The sequence below is a fragment of the Limulus polyphemus genome, unplaced genomic scaffold (assembly GCF_000517525.1).
Source record: "Limulus polyphemus unplaced genomic scaffold, Limulus_polyphemus-2.1.2 Scaffold238, whole genome shotgun sequence".
NCBI lineage: Eukaryota > Metazoa > Arthropoda > Merostomata > Xiphosura > Limulidae > Limulus > Limulus polyphemus.
Genome location: NW_013665848.1, coordinates 751,897 through 769,489, shown reverse-complemented (window position 1 = coordinate 769,489; position 17,593 = coordinate 751,897). Strand labels below are relative to the sequence as shown.

Genomic DNA, 17,593 nt, shown 5'->3' with positions numbered 1-17,593 from the left:
TACATCAAGCCGAGAGGGTTAATGATGGAGGAAAAGTTGAGAATCCCTGTGCTAGGAGAAAGCAATGTATTGTTCATCGTGTCTCTTCTCACTCTAGATTTTGCCATTGTCTTTTGTCCAACAGTTCTTATGTTCTACCTAACTCATAATGTCTGTACATCAGGTAACAACACATCAGTTTCAGATTTAACTTTGACTGAAAAACTGAACCGTGAGAACAAAGAAACAGACAAATTCGAGTTTTCAAAACCAAGCAAAATCACCGATTCAAGGCCACAAGTAAAATTTAACAAACAGTAAACAGTAAAATGCTAGATATTTGCATTTTAAGCAACTGTTTATGGTTTCCAATTTTGGATGATTCAAGGATTAAATGACAAAATCATATTGATATTTCAATTCCTACAATAATAAATTGAATAGCTGGACTTAGTAGAGTTTTTACTATAATATGCCAGTGTTTAATTAACTTAGTGATTTTTTATTGTTCAGTTAGCCTTTTGAAATCTCAAATATTGAAATAATAAAGTGTTAAAGTAAATAAAAAACAAAACAATAGAAAGCTCAAATTTTTGACGAATTCATTGATTATTAGTTGGATATCGATTATAGAAAATTGCGTTATTGATACATATTATAACGGACCTGCCACGACCTGATAGTTGGGGCGCTTGACTCGCAATCTGAGGGTCACAGGTTCAAATCCCCGTCCCACCAAACATGCTCGCCTTTCAGACGCGGAACATTATAATGTGACGGTCAATCCCACTATTCGTTGGTAAAAGAGTAACCGACGAGTTGGCGATGGGTGGTGATGTCCAGCTGCCTTCCCTCTAGTTTTTCACTGCTAAATTAAGGACGGTAGCGCAGATAGCCCTCGTGCAGCTTTGTGCAACAAATCAAACCATATTAAAAATATATATTACCTGTTTATTATTTAAGAATGAGTCAAAAGAAAGTTGGCCAGATCAGAGTGAGTTAACAATGTAGAATAAAAATCCTAAGTTACCAGTAAGTAATTAGCTTATTTAGCATAATAAGAGGATTGTTAAAGAAGAAACAGTATATTATTACCTGTATGCCAACCATATTATATTACATCAGTTATGCTGAGAATATAGGCAACCAGACCTCACTTGTTAACACACTCGCAATTGAGTACGGCAGTTTTACTCCATCATTCCATGAGCTTCATCAGACCACTTCGGTAAAATTTCAGGTGTGTAGAAACGAATACAGTTGTATTTAAGAATAACGTTTTTCATAGAATGAATATTAATATTTATTCCATGAAATGAGTATCTCTAACACGGATTCATCTCTCATTTTCGATCATGTACTTTCGTAATTGTCTCATGGGTTAGTGTAGTTTGTAGCCATTCTGATTTCAGTTCATATCTTGATAAACCTTGATATGTGTTTACAGTGAATAAAAACTATTTGTATTAGTACAGTGCCCAATTCAGTTTAGAGATGATTAGTAATATGACACTAGCTAGATTCATGCCTTTAGAAGAAGAGAACTTCGTTGTTCCGAGTACAGAAGTCTCGCCGTCAGCAAGGACGTCAGCTCACTTTTATAACCTTTTTAACCCCTTGAAATGTAATTATCTTCCGGCCAGACCTGTTCAGGGCTATATACACAAGGATAACTTAGATTCTTATTATCATTCGCTTGTTGTACGACGGGTTACCAACTGAAAGTTCCGGGCTTAACTATGTTCGCTCGAGACAGCCACCCAGCGGTAGTTATGTAGTGGTGTAATTTTCACTTGTGGGTCAGAGCAAGGGGCCAATATATAGGGGTAAGAGGGGGGCTACCGCCCGGCGCAGGTGTTCCTGTTGGAATAAGGCAATGGAATTTATAGCAAAGGCCAGTTAGTGTTAATGGGTGTAAATTATATATTTTCCTTTTTTAATAATTACAGTCTGCGGTGGTCAGTTAAAGAACAAACAAATGTTTTACTATGCTGAGGTGACCGTCTTGAAACCGAGAATGCAAGTTTATTCCTTCCATATCATTCACAAGTTAGGATAGCTATGTAATTCTTTCAACTGAATTACTTAAGTTCTTGTTGTCTTGGTAAACTTGCACTTACATATGTAGAGTAAGTAAAATATTAAGAAAATGAAATAAAAATTCAAGAATAAATATTTAAAATTACAAGAAGTATACTATTTTCATTGATGAGATTGGCTCTTTTAATCCTTTGTTTAAAAATCTAATCAGTATAGCAGCTAACCATTGCTGGGAACGTTTCATTAAACTTACCCACTCTTATATTTTACGCATTGCATTCTAAGGTTAGCTTTCATAAATTATGTACAACTAAGTCGAAACAAGAGAACCAATGATAAAGGCAAGGTATTGATGCCTAGAAGGAAAAAACTTATACAATTGCATCATTTCCTCGAAATACAGTGTTTCTTTTTAAGTTAAGTTAAAGCCAGTCTCTTTACCACAGCCCTGTAGAGGAGTGTGTTTCATAGTTTGAAACTGGCATAAATGCATGGCTATGAGGTCACCGAGGTCCGGACCTCCGTTAAAATTGGAAATGAAATATACTATCTAATTGTACACTATATGGAAAAGGTATACAATATGTTTTTTTTTTAATTAAGCACAAAGCTACACAATGGGGTATCTGTGCTCTGCCCACCACGGGTATCGAAACCCGGATTCTAGCGTTGTAAGTCCGCAGACATACAGCTGTGCCACTGGGGGGCTATATACAATATGTAAGACTGACCTATGTGCTTGTTAGTGTTTGGACCTCGGGTAAATTTTCACTTTATGCATGAACGTATCAGTAAATTAAAACAAATGGAAATGGCTAACGTAGACATAATTAGTATAATAAACAATGTTTTTCGCAGTTAACAAAGCATGTTCAGTCAACCAATTATAATTTACCAAAATTAACCTGCTTTATTCACAATGAAAAAAACAGGTATAAGTCGTTATGTTAATTTTTTTTCATAAGGTTATAAATTTGTTTAGCAACAATATGTTGAAGATATTATGATGTTAAGTGCCTTTGAATGTTTGAAAACAGAGCTACTTTCTCTATGTTTCCGAATCCTCATATGTACACGAAATACAAAATCGCCATTGAAAATGAGATAATATATGTACGTACAATATTTCTTGTAAATGTTTCATTTCTAGTTTGAGCTCAGAAAGTGGGTTTCAAACCAGTATGAATGTAGTAAGGTAAAATCAGGGGAAAAAAACTGCGGATTTCTATAAAAAATCCAATAACAACATCGTGACAAACATCGTTTTGATTCCCCCACATTATGTGAGTTTTTAGAACTGAGTGAAAATAAGTTGCTAAAAATAGACAACCTTGGGGCATAAATATAACTTTTCCCTTGAATTTGATATTCCAGTCATAATAATGACATGCCTAATGAACAGCAGAAGAAGGCCTAAGATATATAGGTCAGTAAAAGGAATACGCTTTTCAAATTCTGATAATGTAGTACATTACCCACCTTTTTCCTGGATCAACACATTATTGAAATAGGTGCTTAATGATCTTAAATATTCTACTACGCAATTCAGATTAATAAATAAAAAACTTTCAATAAATGATATTGAGATTTGTATGTTTTTCTGGCATGCTCAGCGTTACTAGACTCAAATAATGATGATTATTATTTCAGTCTCATTTGTTAAAATCTTTTACACAAACCTGTAACATATGTTCTATGCTTTCCTTTTGTTATTATTTGTATTGCTAACATATTTTGATTAGCAACATTAATCAATACCCTGGAGCATTTAGTAGGACTTCGCACAATCAATCTATATGACGTATTTTGATCAGTATCAATAATTAACTACTCTAAAATATTAATTTGGACAACGCATAATAAGTCAGGTTGCTATTGTAGAGAGTAAATTCACGAATAAATACATCGTATTTTAGTATATACACACTTGATTAATTTAACGTTTCCTCATTTCTAAAAGCCAGTAGAATAGTTATTAATTACGGACTTTTTGTTTTAGGTTTGGAGTTATGCTGTTATTCAGTTTTCTCGGTTTCAGATCTCGTCAAAGAGACTCGTTGTTCTTAAAACATCTCATAAAAAATACCTTATATCAGAGCTAGTTTAAAGAATGTGAGAGCAGTCACCATTAAGTGTTTGAAGTACATTTACAGTTGTAAACATGAAAAGGATAACAACAATTGAAAATGTACACCATTATACTTGCGTATCATTAAGTGTTTGAAGTATATTTACAGTTACAAACATGGAAAGGATATCAACAACTGAAAATTTACTCAATTTTACTTGCGTATCAAATTCTGCTGTAACAAATTTTGTTAAATGTTATTTGAGAACAGGTAGCTTACATAAAAGATGATCTTCAATTGTCATAAATGTTATTACAAAGTTCCCCCAGTCTTCAAGTCTTGAAATGCCTTAAGACTCATAACTTACTGTCTGTGAAATAAAACCCTAATGTGTAAGAAAAACGCCCTCAAATTCATACTTCAATTCAACTAGTTTGTTTGTTTATTTATCCGATTGTAGAATTCCTGCTTCATTTCAACAGTATTAAAGAATCACTCGTAATAAAATTTGTTCGAGATCCTGTGTCGAACTTTATTCCTCTAAATCTTAATTATTAAAAATGTACTTTATATATGACTAACGAATAATTGAATTGAACTTAAAGCTTGGTAAGTATTCGGTAATGACCAAAGCGATCAACTTGAAAGCATAAAATTCATCCCCATACACAAGACGGTTTATAAAGGATAGCCTTGTTTTTATGTAATAAACTTATGTTATATACATTGTAATGGGGTGATCAAATTTCTTCAGTTTTCCATCACATCAGATAATAAAGCATGTAAAAAAAAAGAAACTATGCAATTGAGGCAATCGCATTATTGTTGGAAATTTTCAAACACGTTTCTTCGAATGAACGAGTTTGTAAAAATATGTCAATGATGTTACATTTAATCAGTTTCTCCACGTCCAACTCCATCAAATGTGTAGCATCTTTCGTTAACGGTTTATAACTGGACTGATGAGAGCTGGTATTTACCAAAAGCTGTACACAGGATGAAAACTATTATTTCTGTCTAATTTTTTTTACACAAAACTGTAACATATCAGTGCTGGATATAGCAGATGTATATAACACATTTTCTTTTGCTTTCACTCATGGGTACTTAGAATTACAGAACGGTTCTTTGAAATCACTCTTACTTGGAACAATGAACTAAAGGTTCTACTCATTCAGAACTGTCTTTAGCACAATACATTCTAATAATGCTATATATTAGTTGTATAACATTAGGCACGGTTAATGGGCTATAATGTTTTATTTTTGTTACAGCATTTAATATTTATTTATTTTCCGAACTTATCTCTGAAAATGACTTAACTTAAACTCTATCTTTTTAAGTCCATTTATATAAATACTTAACATTAAACTCTCACAAAAATATTCAAAAACATGCCTTAAAGACTTTGACACAATTTTCAGAGATAAAAAATACAAGTTCTTGTTAGAAGAAGAAATTGTTATTGTTGTTACACATAAAACTTCATGGGTGTTAAATCATCTTTAAAAAAATCGTTAGTGTACATCAAGAAAATCAACAACAATAGAAGTATAGATTTTATAAAGAACATTAGAAATTATTTTACAGATATATTTGAAATGTTCAATGTTTCTATTTTGCTCCGATGAGAGATTTAAAAAGCAGAAACAATAGGTAGACGATTCTAATGTTCTCCTAATGAATTTTCAAGTGACATTTTATACTCTGTATTCGTACATGCAATCATATTGCCAATACAGATTTTAACAGTTTTTAATTACTACGTTTAGTTGTGTAACTGTATATCGTCACTTTAAAATCACATCCAAGGCAGCTAGCTACTTAAAGCCTTTATAATGACTCGAAATGATAGAGCGGCAATAATCCAAACGATTCAGGATATGTAGGTTAGATAAAGTGTGGCGTAAGGCATTTGGTGTAGCAGCAATAAGAAATAGAACGCTCAACTAATGATCATTTCAAACTTTCATTTTTGTTTTGTTTGTTTGTTTTCCGATAATTATTCGAGCTGATAAACTAAAGGGAGAGCAGTTTGTCAACAGCACCCACCACCAACTCTTTGGTTACTGTTATCTGACCGAAGATGAGATTTGACCATCACTACCGTAACGGGTTTCGATACCTGTAGTGAGCAGAGCACAGATAGCGCATTGTGTTGCTTTGCACTCAACAACACACGTAAATCAGTGATGACGACCCATTGGAAATTCAACATTTAGAGAATGATGTCAAAAGCACATCTTCTTCTACTTCTGAGTCAGATTATGCTTTCCCCAGTCAGTTTTTGTTGCAGAGCTTGAATCTCTGCACACAGACATTAAATTTAGTAAAAAAAAAGTCAAACAACTTTTCTCTTACTAGGATAGCAAATTTCATAATATAACAAATAGTAATGGAACCATGATTAAAACAAAGTTAGACGCCGCCTTTTATTATTCAAAAGCTGATAATTAGGGCTTCTATTACTTAATTAACTAGAAACATATGAGAAAAGTATAGCATCAATTACGATTGATCATTGATGTTACTTTTCTCTACAAGTAACTTAACAAAGTTAAATTTTACCGTATTTATATTCACTTTAACAGTTTATTTGTACAGTATTACAAATCTTGTAATGGAAAGGATTATAAGCATCTTCATTATTTAGTCATTAATTTCACCAAACCTGCTCACTAATAAATAAACGATTTAGGTTTAGTGTTATTTTCAGACTTTTCCGCAGAACAGTGTCAACCAAATAATTTCAAATGTGCCTCAGGACAAACACGTGATGGAGAAGTTTTTCATAGCTGTCACAAGTTTATTTTTGGACGAATATACATACAGCTGAAAGACATGTTGTTTTGGCACTATGTTAATTATACATTAAAAAAGCCGACCATCTTATGAAACTGAATCATAAAGAATTAGTTATGTAAGCTTCAAAGTATCACGAACACATATATTATACGTATGCGCTTTAGTTTCATACTCATAAATAACTAAGACAGAAGAAAAGATTTTAAAAGGCGATCAGGAATATAACACAAGTTCTACAAATTAAAATTAAATAAGACATAGCTTACTTGTTAAGATAAAATGAACATTTGTACCATTTATTGATACATCTCTAAAACAAAATCCTAGTTTAGTATTTAATTTGTACTAATATTTCAAAACATAACGGACATTTCTGAAGTTGTTTTCTTAGTTATCTTTTCTTTTCCTTACCAAAACATATAATTTCAGTGAATAAAAAAGTATCCGTGAATGACTACCTCTGCGGAAGACAAGTTTCGCCGAATTCACGGTTCATTAGTACTACTTTTTTAACGTGATTTTATTCCAGCCTCTCAAAAGAACTGGCGGGCCAGCAGAGAGTTACGCCGTTTCTTCGCCCAAGCGAATGAGCTCCTAATACAAGAGAGGTGTATAATGAGTTGTTTAAGATATGAACTCCAAACATTGTGCAGTGATTGGTGGATAGTTTCACATGCAGAAACTAAAAATATGTGATAATCTGTGGAGCAATATAGTCAGTCCAGTTATGCTATTAAGTCATTGTGTTGGATAAATATAGTAAGGTAAGTTAGTATTGGTGCGATATCATGATCAGGATCAGTTACAGGAAGAAATATCAAATGCGTATTTAGAAGGTGACCAAGTGGTGAAAGCAACTTCCATGGAGGATGAACCTTTTTGTCTAGGAAGTCACCAATAATATTCTGGGTTTTAAAACTCTGAATGATATATCGTGTATGAAGCTGGAAAATATGTTTGACGAGAGGTACAAAGATGATACGATCACATAGTTCACTAGGTGGACTACGTAAGTTGATGTGAAAGACGAGACGAATAACATGACGCTGGATCTGGAGGCAATCGTTGAAGGAAGAAGAGGCTGAAATCTAGGAATTATAACTAACAAGAGTAGGATCTTTATTAGGCTTCAAAAAGAATAAAGATAATAAAGAATTTCTAAGACAGTGGATAATAACTAGTACGGAGAATCATATTGTAAAGTATAGCCATTAAAAAAAAAACTTTGTGGTGCTTGTTGTAGATGGAAGTTATGTAATACCATCTTGCCCTTGAGAAGTATTACTTGTTTGTTTGTTTGTTACTGATTTCGCGCAAAGTTACACCAGGGCTATCTGTGCTAGTCGTTCCTAAGTTAGCAGTGTAAGACTGGAGGGAAGGCAGCTAGTCATCACCACCCACCGCCAACTCTTGGGCTAATCTTTTACCAACGAATAGTGGGATTGACCGTCACTTTTTAACGCCCCCACGGCTGAAAGGGCGAGCATGTTTGGTGTGACGGGGATTCGAACCCGCGACCCACAGATTGCGAGTCGAGCGCCCTAACCACCTGGCCATGCCAGGCCGAAGCATTACTTTTTTACGTTTAATTGCCAGTCGAATATCAAAGACTATTATAGGAACATCAATATGATTAGTACTCGGTTCATGATCAAAATGCAGAGACAGGACAGCTAAATTTTGGATCAGCAAAACTCGATCCATCATTAGTGGATTCAGGGTTTATGGATCGAAATGTATTTCAAGAAATGTAGCAACAATATTGGATTGTTTTCAATTGATGAAGCCAGAGCAGAGTTGTTTTCTAGAACTAGATTCTTTGGAGTTTGGAAGAGTTTAGTCATGAGACGAAATCTACTTCAAAACTGGGAGACACTGTGGATATTCCAAAGTTAATTACATGCAAGTCTCTATTAAAGTCGCTTTGCAGGTAACCACAATAAAGGCATGTCTTCGAAATGCTATAAAACTGAAGGACGTCGAGACTTGCTGAATTCTTGGAATAGAGATTAAGAAAGATGGAGCAAGGACACAGCCTTATGGGACAAAGGAAGCTTGAGGGAGCTGGAACGATACGAAGGGATATATATAGGGAACATGCTAGCAAGAGATTCGGCTATAGATCGTTTGTACAGGTATTTATCCGTTCCACAGAAGATAAATCCGTATCATATTCCAATAATGAATTATCTATGTAAGCTCGATCTGAAGATCAATCTGCTTTACTGTAGTTCAAAATATTATTTTGTTTCTCTGAATGTGAATAGTTTTTTGTAGAAATTATTGAACTAAAATAGGAAGATGATCACTTCCCATTGCATGACGAATATGAACAATAAGTAACAGGACTAAATTTGTAGAGAAAGTCACAGCGTTTTGAGTAGTATTTGATTCTGGTTTCATGTGATATGATAGGTTTCGAAGAGATCCAGAAATGTTCAGAATTAAATAACAGCGACTTAACTCAGAAATAGATCTGCTATGATAAGTTATATCATCCATGATGATATAGCTTCGGAAATTTCGGTCTATGTAGAGAAAAAAAATCAAAAGGTAAGGGACAGCCAGAATGAGCATAGATTGTTCCTAGAGAAATTAAACGAAATACAGAGTGAGAATAACGGTTTTAGGTAATCTGGCTTGAGAAAGATTATGTATTCCAACACGAATAAACGGTTTACATGCGCTTTTCACTCCACCCTTCGCGATACCAACTGGAGAATCAAATCAACGCAACTTGTAATATGAGATCCTTATAAACTTTAAAAGTTTCAGTCAACAGGACGCTGGCTATAGGTTTGGTAGAGAAAACAGGTTCTAAGAGAGACAAGTTGGTGGAAATGATCGAATATTGAGAAAAAAAGTTCAATGATCTGTTTCTATGGGACTTGCCCATTCTTGGTCTCGGAAGTTTTGGAAGTCGAAATGAGTGTAAGAGCGGAATAAGTTGCATACAGATTGGTTTTACGGACAGATTTAGTAGCAAATTCACATGTATAAAAATGCGTAGGATGGTCCCGATATCAAGTATTGCAAACAGGAATAGAATTTAGTCGATCACATTAACGGGAGTTATGCTGACCTCTGAAGTGAGGACATGATGGTTTATTGGGTCATTGGACAATAGAACGAGAGTTATAGGAAATACATTTTCTAAAACGTAATGGACGAGGTTGAGGTGTTCGAGAAGCTTCGTCCCGATGACGTTGTCTATAAATATATGAACAGTGAAGTAGAAGGTGATCGATGACATCACAACGTTCTGACAAAACACGAATCGAAAACATAGGACCTGTTGAATTCTGAAATTGAATTGCACGATTAATAGAAATATTACTGGAAGCGAGTTCAGGGATAATATCATGTTCAGTGATAGAGGAATCAACCCAGCAAATAACACATGAAAGAAGATGAGCTCTACTAGGGGGAGGCTGCTGTAAAAAAACATCCACAAATAAGCTACCGGCTAGTCTGCTAAATTAATTGCGATGGTATAGTCAGGTGTTATTCAAACACGTAAAGCATTTTGGGTTATTAGCTGTGACTAAAGGACTCTATATTACAGCTTGTTTTCCTATCAAAAATTATAACCAGTAAGGGAAACAGTGTTTTCTTATAATTTTGATTACATGACTTGTAATAACACGGAAATGTTAGGAGTTTCGACTGACAGCGAAACAAAACAAACAAGAGGAGATCCTAAATAGCCACAGTATTTGAAATTATTTTAGACAGGATTAATGTCTGCGGACTTACAACGCTAAAAACCTGGTTTTGACACCCGTGGTGGGCAGAGCACAGATAGCCCATTGTGTAGCTTTGTGCTTAACTTCAAACAAACAAAACAAAGATTAGAGTAAATTAATCTATGAGACCTTGGGCGTGGTCGAATACACCAATCGAAAGGATTTGACCTCCTGAGTCCAAAACTGTATGTAGATCTCAAATCGGTCAAAAGATGACGGAGCTATGAGCTAAAAGTTTGTACTTGAAACAAAAATACAAAAAAAACAACTCAGAACCATTCTATGAACCGCTGTGCCGCGGTTAAAAATAGAAATAAACCACTATTTAGCAATGAAAAACGAAATTTGTTTTATTTTTAAGCCAGTGTATCTCTGTACAAGAAGCGCTGAGTATCTAATAGTAAATTGTCTTTGGCGATTATTGTATAGGGTTTTATATAAAATTTCCAAATTTATTGAAAACAATGCACATTTCAGAATGACTTTGCTTAGATAATCTTTCCTTCTTCTTTTTTCTGCACGGAGCCTTGAAGTTGTATTAAAATGTTCGAGACCTAACTATCTGCTCAGACGGTTCAGTGATGTTCAATTCCTATATACGCAGGTAACGTATTGTGCAGCAGTGCGGTTAACAAAGAAAGCATAGAAATAAACACATTACTTCCATAAATTATTATTATTTGAAAACCAGTTAATATTGAACAAACAAATAAGAAAATGTGCGTTTTTTTTTAAATATACAGTGCAGAAGTACGTAATTAAAAATGGTCAGCTTTCTTAGCTATATATTGCACTTTGTGAATATAAACCAAATCAATCTATGTTCATATATAATGGGTCTTTAACAGAATTCATGTTTGTAACATAAAACTTCAAAGACTAACATTCCTAATCTTCTTCATGGCATATTTATCGTATTGTGTATATTTTCGCTCAGAAACTTTCAGTGTTGTGTGAATTACATATATTTTATTTTCATTTTCTTTTAAGAAATATTCTTATTTCCTCTATACTACTATTTCATGTTTATATTACGAATACAGTGTGTGAAAACCCATTTCAAAGTGTACGAGTTCGATATCTGAGGTAATTTGTGATTATAAAATAAGAAGTTATTGTGAAGAATCCAATTGTAGTTTGAACAGTTTTGCCGCAAAGTTATCACAGTTTTCCTTTGAGGAGAACAGTACCACAAGGAAAAACTTTGTAGAATTCCTTACAGTTAAGCAAATATTTCAAATTTTCGAAATCTTTTAACAAATTAATCTAACATTTTTCGTTGTGTACTACTTAACTTGATAAAACCATCTTTTCCCAATTTGTGCTAGAAATTGCACGACCTTCTGCGAGTCACTGGATCTTGTTATTGTGGTTTGTCGTAATTTGCACATCTAAATTAGGTAATTTCCTGGCGAACGAGGCTACAAAATGCTACAGATGGCCTTGACAAAAACAACACAAAGTTTTATAGAAACACGATTACTGCCCTATAGTGAAAGTCTGGAAAACACGATTATTTCATGGAGTCAACTTCTTAAGGAGCCAAATGCCTCAGGGTGAAGATGGGTACGACTACTATTAACAACCAATCATGTACGAAAAACTGATGGTGTACTCGCCCTCTTTGACAAGAGTGAAGTAGGAAGGAAACGAAAGGAAACTCACTAATACTTGGTGTCACATACCTGCTGACCCCTGACTCCAGCTTTTACGGATACTAAAAGGATAAATAAAATTATCAAGGTTGTTGCCAACAAACGCTAATGTGGTGTTTTCAAGGGGAATAAAATCTCCATAGTATGTTTATATAATTATTGACGAAACGCTTTCTACTTATGTTAAGCTATTCTTTTCACCACTGCCTAATGATTTTTTTCTTTTATAATAAAAGCCTCTAATTCAATTTTCATATATATTCATGTAGAACACTAGCTATATGGATTAATAAAATAATTCTATAAGTAAACAAGAAAATGTAGAGGAAATAAATGCTTTCGATCTGTTCCTAAATGCTATCGGGAACAACGAAAACACTCTCAGTATCAGACAGATATTTTCAAGCCACATGACAATAAGGAAAGGCTTGGCATGGCCAGGTGGTTAAGGCGTCCGATTCTCAATCTGAGGGTCATGGGTTCGGATCTCTATCCCATCAAACACGCTCGCTCTTTCAGCAGCGAGGACGTTATAATGTGACAGTCAATTCCACTATTCGTTTGGTGAAAGGGTAGCCTAAGAGTTGGTGGGAGGTGATGACTAGCTGCCTTCCCTCTATATTTTCACTGTTAAATTAGGGACGGATAGCACAGACAACATTCGTGTAGCTTTGCGCGAAACTTAAGATAAACCAAACCAGTAAAGAAATAAGTATTCATTATTACATTTTATGTTATTCGTTACTGACACTAAAATTTCGCTCTTTCAGCATTAATTTAAGCAAAATTATCGCTCTTCTTCGAGTAACTGTTGCCGGCTTTACTCTGATTTAAACTACAGAAATCTTTGCTTTTAAAAAAATACTTACGAGTACACGTAAAACAAAAACTTTTTTTTTTGTCACGATGACAGATACAGTACTTATTAGATGTTTCAGCCGACTAATACCGGCAATACAGTTATTATAATCAGAGTTTTAACAGTGTGCTTGAAGAGAAATTATCGTTTTATTGATTTATAAACGTTTGCCCTGAAATGATAACGATTTGAAATGTAAGAAAAATAATGTTTAAAGACAGGGTCAGTAGAAACTTCAGTATAAATTTGATGAAACTCAAAGACAATGGAAACTTTAAGTAAAACGTCTAGTCCTTTACAATAATACTTGGGCGAATTTGAAAATATGTCTTCAATTTTAGATTAGAGTAATTGATATTATTTATCAAAAATTATACCAATTTGCAATATGTCTTTCCAAATAGATATATTATAAACTTTTAAAGTGAAACGATATTGTGTTTGTTTTTATAAGATCATGTTGCTGAGAGATTACATATTTTTATCTAGTAGCATTTGACTTCTTAAAACATTTGCTAAAAGGGACACTTGCTAAGTTTTGAGTTGCTTGTCTCCTTTCTAGGGAATGTCAGATGAATTACATTGTAAGCTTGGCATCATTTTATAGCTTGTGGTGTATACATTTTTGTGAATAAAGACTGTATTTATATCATATTGAATTTGACGAAGCTATGCTTACCTCAAACAACTGAATTACATATTTTAAAAAATCAGATATGTATTATAGGAAATACAATTATTCTAATTTCATATGAAAAATGATGGTTTTAGGCGGTAAACTCTGAATCTGTGGGTCATGTGATTGAAGTCCGTCGCTGAACACGCTCACCCTTTCAGCTGTGGGACATTATAACGTTATAGCCAATCCCATTTTACGTTGGTAAAGAATAACTCAAAAGTTGGCGGTGGGTGGTGTTGACTATCCGCTTTCCTTCTGGTCTGTCCTTTCAAAATATAGCCCTTGAGTAGCTATGAGCAAAATTAAACAAACAAACACCCTAATCTTCACCCTAAGATTACATGTGGGGTCCGTAAACGGATGTCATTGTTGTTTTTTTTTGGTAAATACATCTTTTTTAACTAGTTATGAAACAAATTGCTTGTGGGCTTATTTATGACTTTGCTGGTTAATGGGGACTCTGAGACACACAAAAAATATAAAGAAAATACAATCGATATTGCAATTAATCCTGCTAGTAAGTGCTGGGGTTTCCTATCTGTTTTACATAGGAAACACATAAGTTCACCAGTTTTTTTATGTAATGTGTTTCTTACAATGAGTATTGTAATAGGTAAATACCCATTGTGATGCAATATGTGGACCAACCAGTAGTGAACAGTATATAAACAAGTTGATAATTTAAGAGTTAATTATGGTAAAAAAAGCAAAAGACAAATAAGGTGTTCTGAAATCCTTTCAATTAATTTAATGTTTTAAGATCGAAAATATATTAACTACAACATTAATAATTTCATGACTCGATTTTAAATGAAATAATAAATAAAGCAATCAGATTGCTAATCTGACTGTCTTAATAATAACAGTATACTCTGAACGAAGACCTAAGCCTTTAGATACAAACAAAACAATGTAAGTATTTGTTTAGATTGTTTGTTGTTTTGTTGAATATTGTACAACGCTGCTCGAGGGCTATCTATGCTAGCCTTTTTTTATTTTTCAAGTGATGAACTAGAGGGGTGGCAGCTAGTAAACACCACCCACAGCCAACTCTTGAGCCACTTTTTTGTTTTGGTGATAACGTAACATGACATGAACCATCAAACCTCAGATCCACAGTCCGACACATTAAGCACTGGATCGCGATGGGCATTTTTCGTTTAAAGCTTTGTAACTGGTCTGTTTACTATCTTCTATTGAGGTTATACTGCACGGCTCAATTACGACTTTTCTACACTATCTTTATGACAGGTCTTGTTTGGTTATTTCTACAAAGCAGAAGGAGTTTTCTTAGTAACAAGAAATTAACCTGTTTTAATGTGAACTTATGTTGTTTCTGATGTCTTTGATGGATAAAAAACAAGCGCCCAGAACATCATCAGTGACGTCTAGTGGTGCAGAGAATAAAATAGATAATATAATATAGTTCTAGGAATAATAAAAAAAAGGTTAACTTTGTCAATGTTAATTTGTACACGTATTATCAAAATATGCTTCAACGTACTTACAAATAATGTCTTAGTTTTTGTGTAAGTTAAATATACACCTTTTCGTAATGTTTAAGAAAATTTCTATAAACACCCTGTCCGCTCCAGTAGGTGACACTTTTGCACAGGCTCTCCTATTATACCTAGTCCTGAGCTTTATAGTATAACATATTGGCAAGTAAATATTTATAAATACAGGATTTCTAGAATAATACAAAATAATTCTAATCGTAGACACCGAAATCTATAAGTCCACTTGTCTTAGGCCATCAGTTAAGCCTTTAAGTACGGTCTATATTCGATAAAGATAAGTTGTGCTTTAGTTTAGTTAGAGCTAAACATTATCCTACTTAATGCTATCAGTAAATACACTTACAATGTTATTGTACGTTCTAATTTTAGACCATTTTAAAACCTCTGATAAGCTTTCAATTTGTTGTTGTACAAAATGTCTACTTAAGTATATTGACATCCACCATTTGTTTACATCCGTTAAAATGAAGTGCGCGCGCATGCGCATTTAGACAGTATAGTTAGACAAATTAGTGATCACAGATTTAAAAAAGCCGATGAGAGAGTCTGAATAAAAATATCAGAAAAACTCTACAAAATAAGGCAGAGTTTTAAGGAAATTAATGAAAGTTTGAAAAGAAAAAGAACATTGTTCTGTTATCTACTTGAGAAAGTATTATTCCTGCTTCATCACTTTGAAAGCAGTGGATTAATTTTAAAGCTTATTTGTAGCTAAGCACAAAGCGACATATGGGCTATCTGTGTTCTACCCATCATGGGTATCGAAACCCGGTTTCTAGCATTGTAAGTCCGCAGATATGTCGCTGTGCCATTGGGGAACTAATTTTAAAGTACAATGAGGTCGGTACATAAATAGATTGCTGTAATGACGTCAAGTACACAAATATAATAAGCTCATGCAAGCCATTCACATAAAATTATATTAGCCTTGTGCTAAAACGTGCTGTACGTCATGAATGACGTCAAACGTACGAAAAAATAGTAAGTTCATGGACGTTTCTGAAAGACAGTTATTTTCAACGTCTGTATAAAACTTACCATATACATGTCTATCCCTATTATAGAATCTTCAGTTAAACCTACTGAAAGCCATATTGGACGAACAAATACAAACCTGCACAGTTATAGCCTTGCATTAAACTGTTATAGACCTATATATCACTTAAAACATACTATATTCTAACACTCCTAACTAAAGCCGCTCCTTCGGTTCGTCGCATTACTGAAACTATTACTGCATTATTAATACTATTAATTGGTTGCGTTACTGTAAAGCCTATTGACAACATTCCATAAAAATTCTATTGACCGTTTTGATATAAACTTTGTGATCAAGACACATGGTAGTGTGTAGTGCGCTTAAAACAACCTGCTGCAGGACACACTGTGTGTTATTAACATAAGTGGTAGTTTAGCGATTTTCCACCTTCTACAGATCGAACTGTGGTAATCCAAGCTATCACATATTTTCAGTGGATGTACTCTACTGGATTATTACTTCACCTACCAAATTTCAAGGCAATCCATTAATAAATGCCTGAGATATATAACATCTCCAATTTTGATTTTCTTCCTTTTTTTTTCTTCGTACTTAAATTACGGAAACATTATTTGATAGAAAAACATCCTTAACTTTTTCTTTTTAATTTGGTACACTGATAGATATTTACAACCTAGAATTAGGAGTCTCATTTGGTGTAAATAAAAGCCAGATGTGTAAAATTATTGAAGAAAACTTCTCAAATTCAATGAAAATTTTTACGCACGCCTACGCAAAAAGTCACGTGAGCTATCGGTCTAACATTTTTACTACAGCTTCACCTAATTAAAGTGCGTTTAGCGTCACGTGATATTAGCTTAAGCAATTAGCTTGATACGGCTCTACCGATTGCATGGGGTGATGACAAGAAACTGTTAATCTAGTTACCGTAGCGTTACTATGACGGAAGCTATTAACACTTGAAAATGGTACTGACTGTATTATTATAAACCTGACACATACTTGGAACCAGCAGTGATCGTATTTCTGAAAACACTCCTGATAACATTAGACGTTTTCAGTTATCTTACTCTTAAGTCCTAATGATACTTGAAAATGGTACTGACCGTATTATTATAAACCTGACTCATACTTGGAACCAGCAGTGATCGTATTTCTGAAAACACTCCTGATAACATTAAACGTTTCAGTTATCTTACTCTTAAGTCCTAATGATACTTGAAAATGGTACTGACCGTATT

General features: G+C 33.9%; 1 protein-coding gene and 1 long non-coding RNA gene across 2 annotated transcripts in view; one reads left to right on the top strand and one right to left on the bottom strand.

The window, feature by feature from the left end:
• The window catches only part of LOC111085106, a 14,633-nt gene extending 11,564 nt beyond the window's left edge, over positions 1-3,069 (top strand). The window contains exon 3 of the long non-coding RNA XR_002609957.1: positions 3,057-3,069. This is a non-coding gene — a long non-coding RNA (uncharacterized LOC111085106). The remainder of the gene's footprint in view (positions 1-3,056) is intronic.
• LOC106478649 (sonic hedgehog protein A-like) overlaps positions 1-17,593 on the bottom strand; it is a 64,220-nt gene that overhangs the window by 30,263 nt on the left and 16,364 nt on the right. The window lies entirely within an intron of this gene.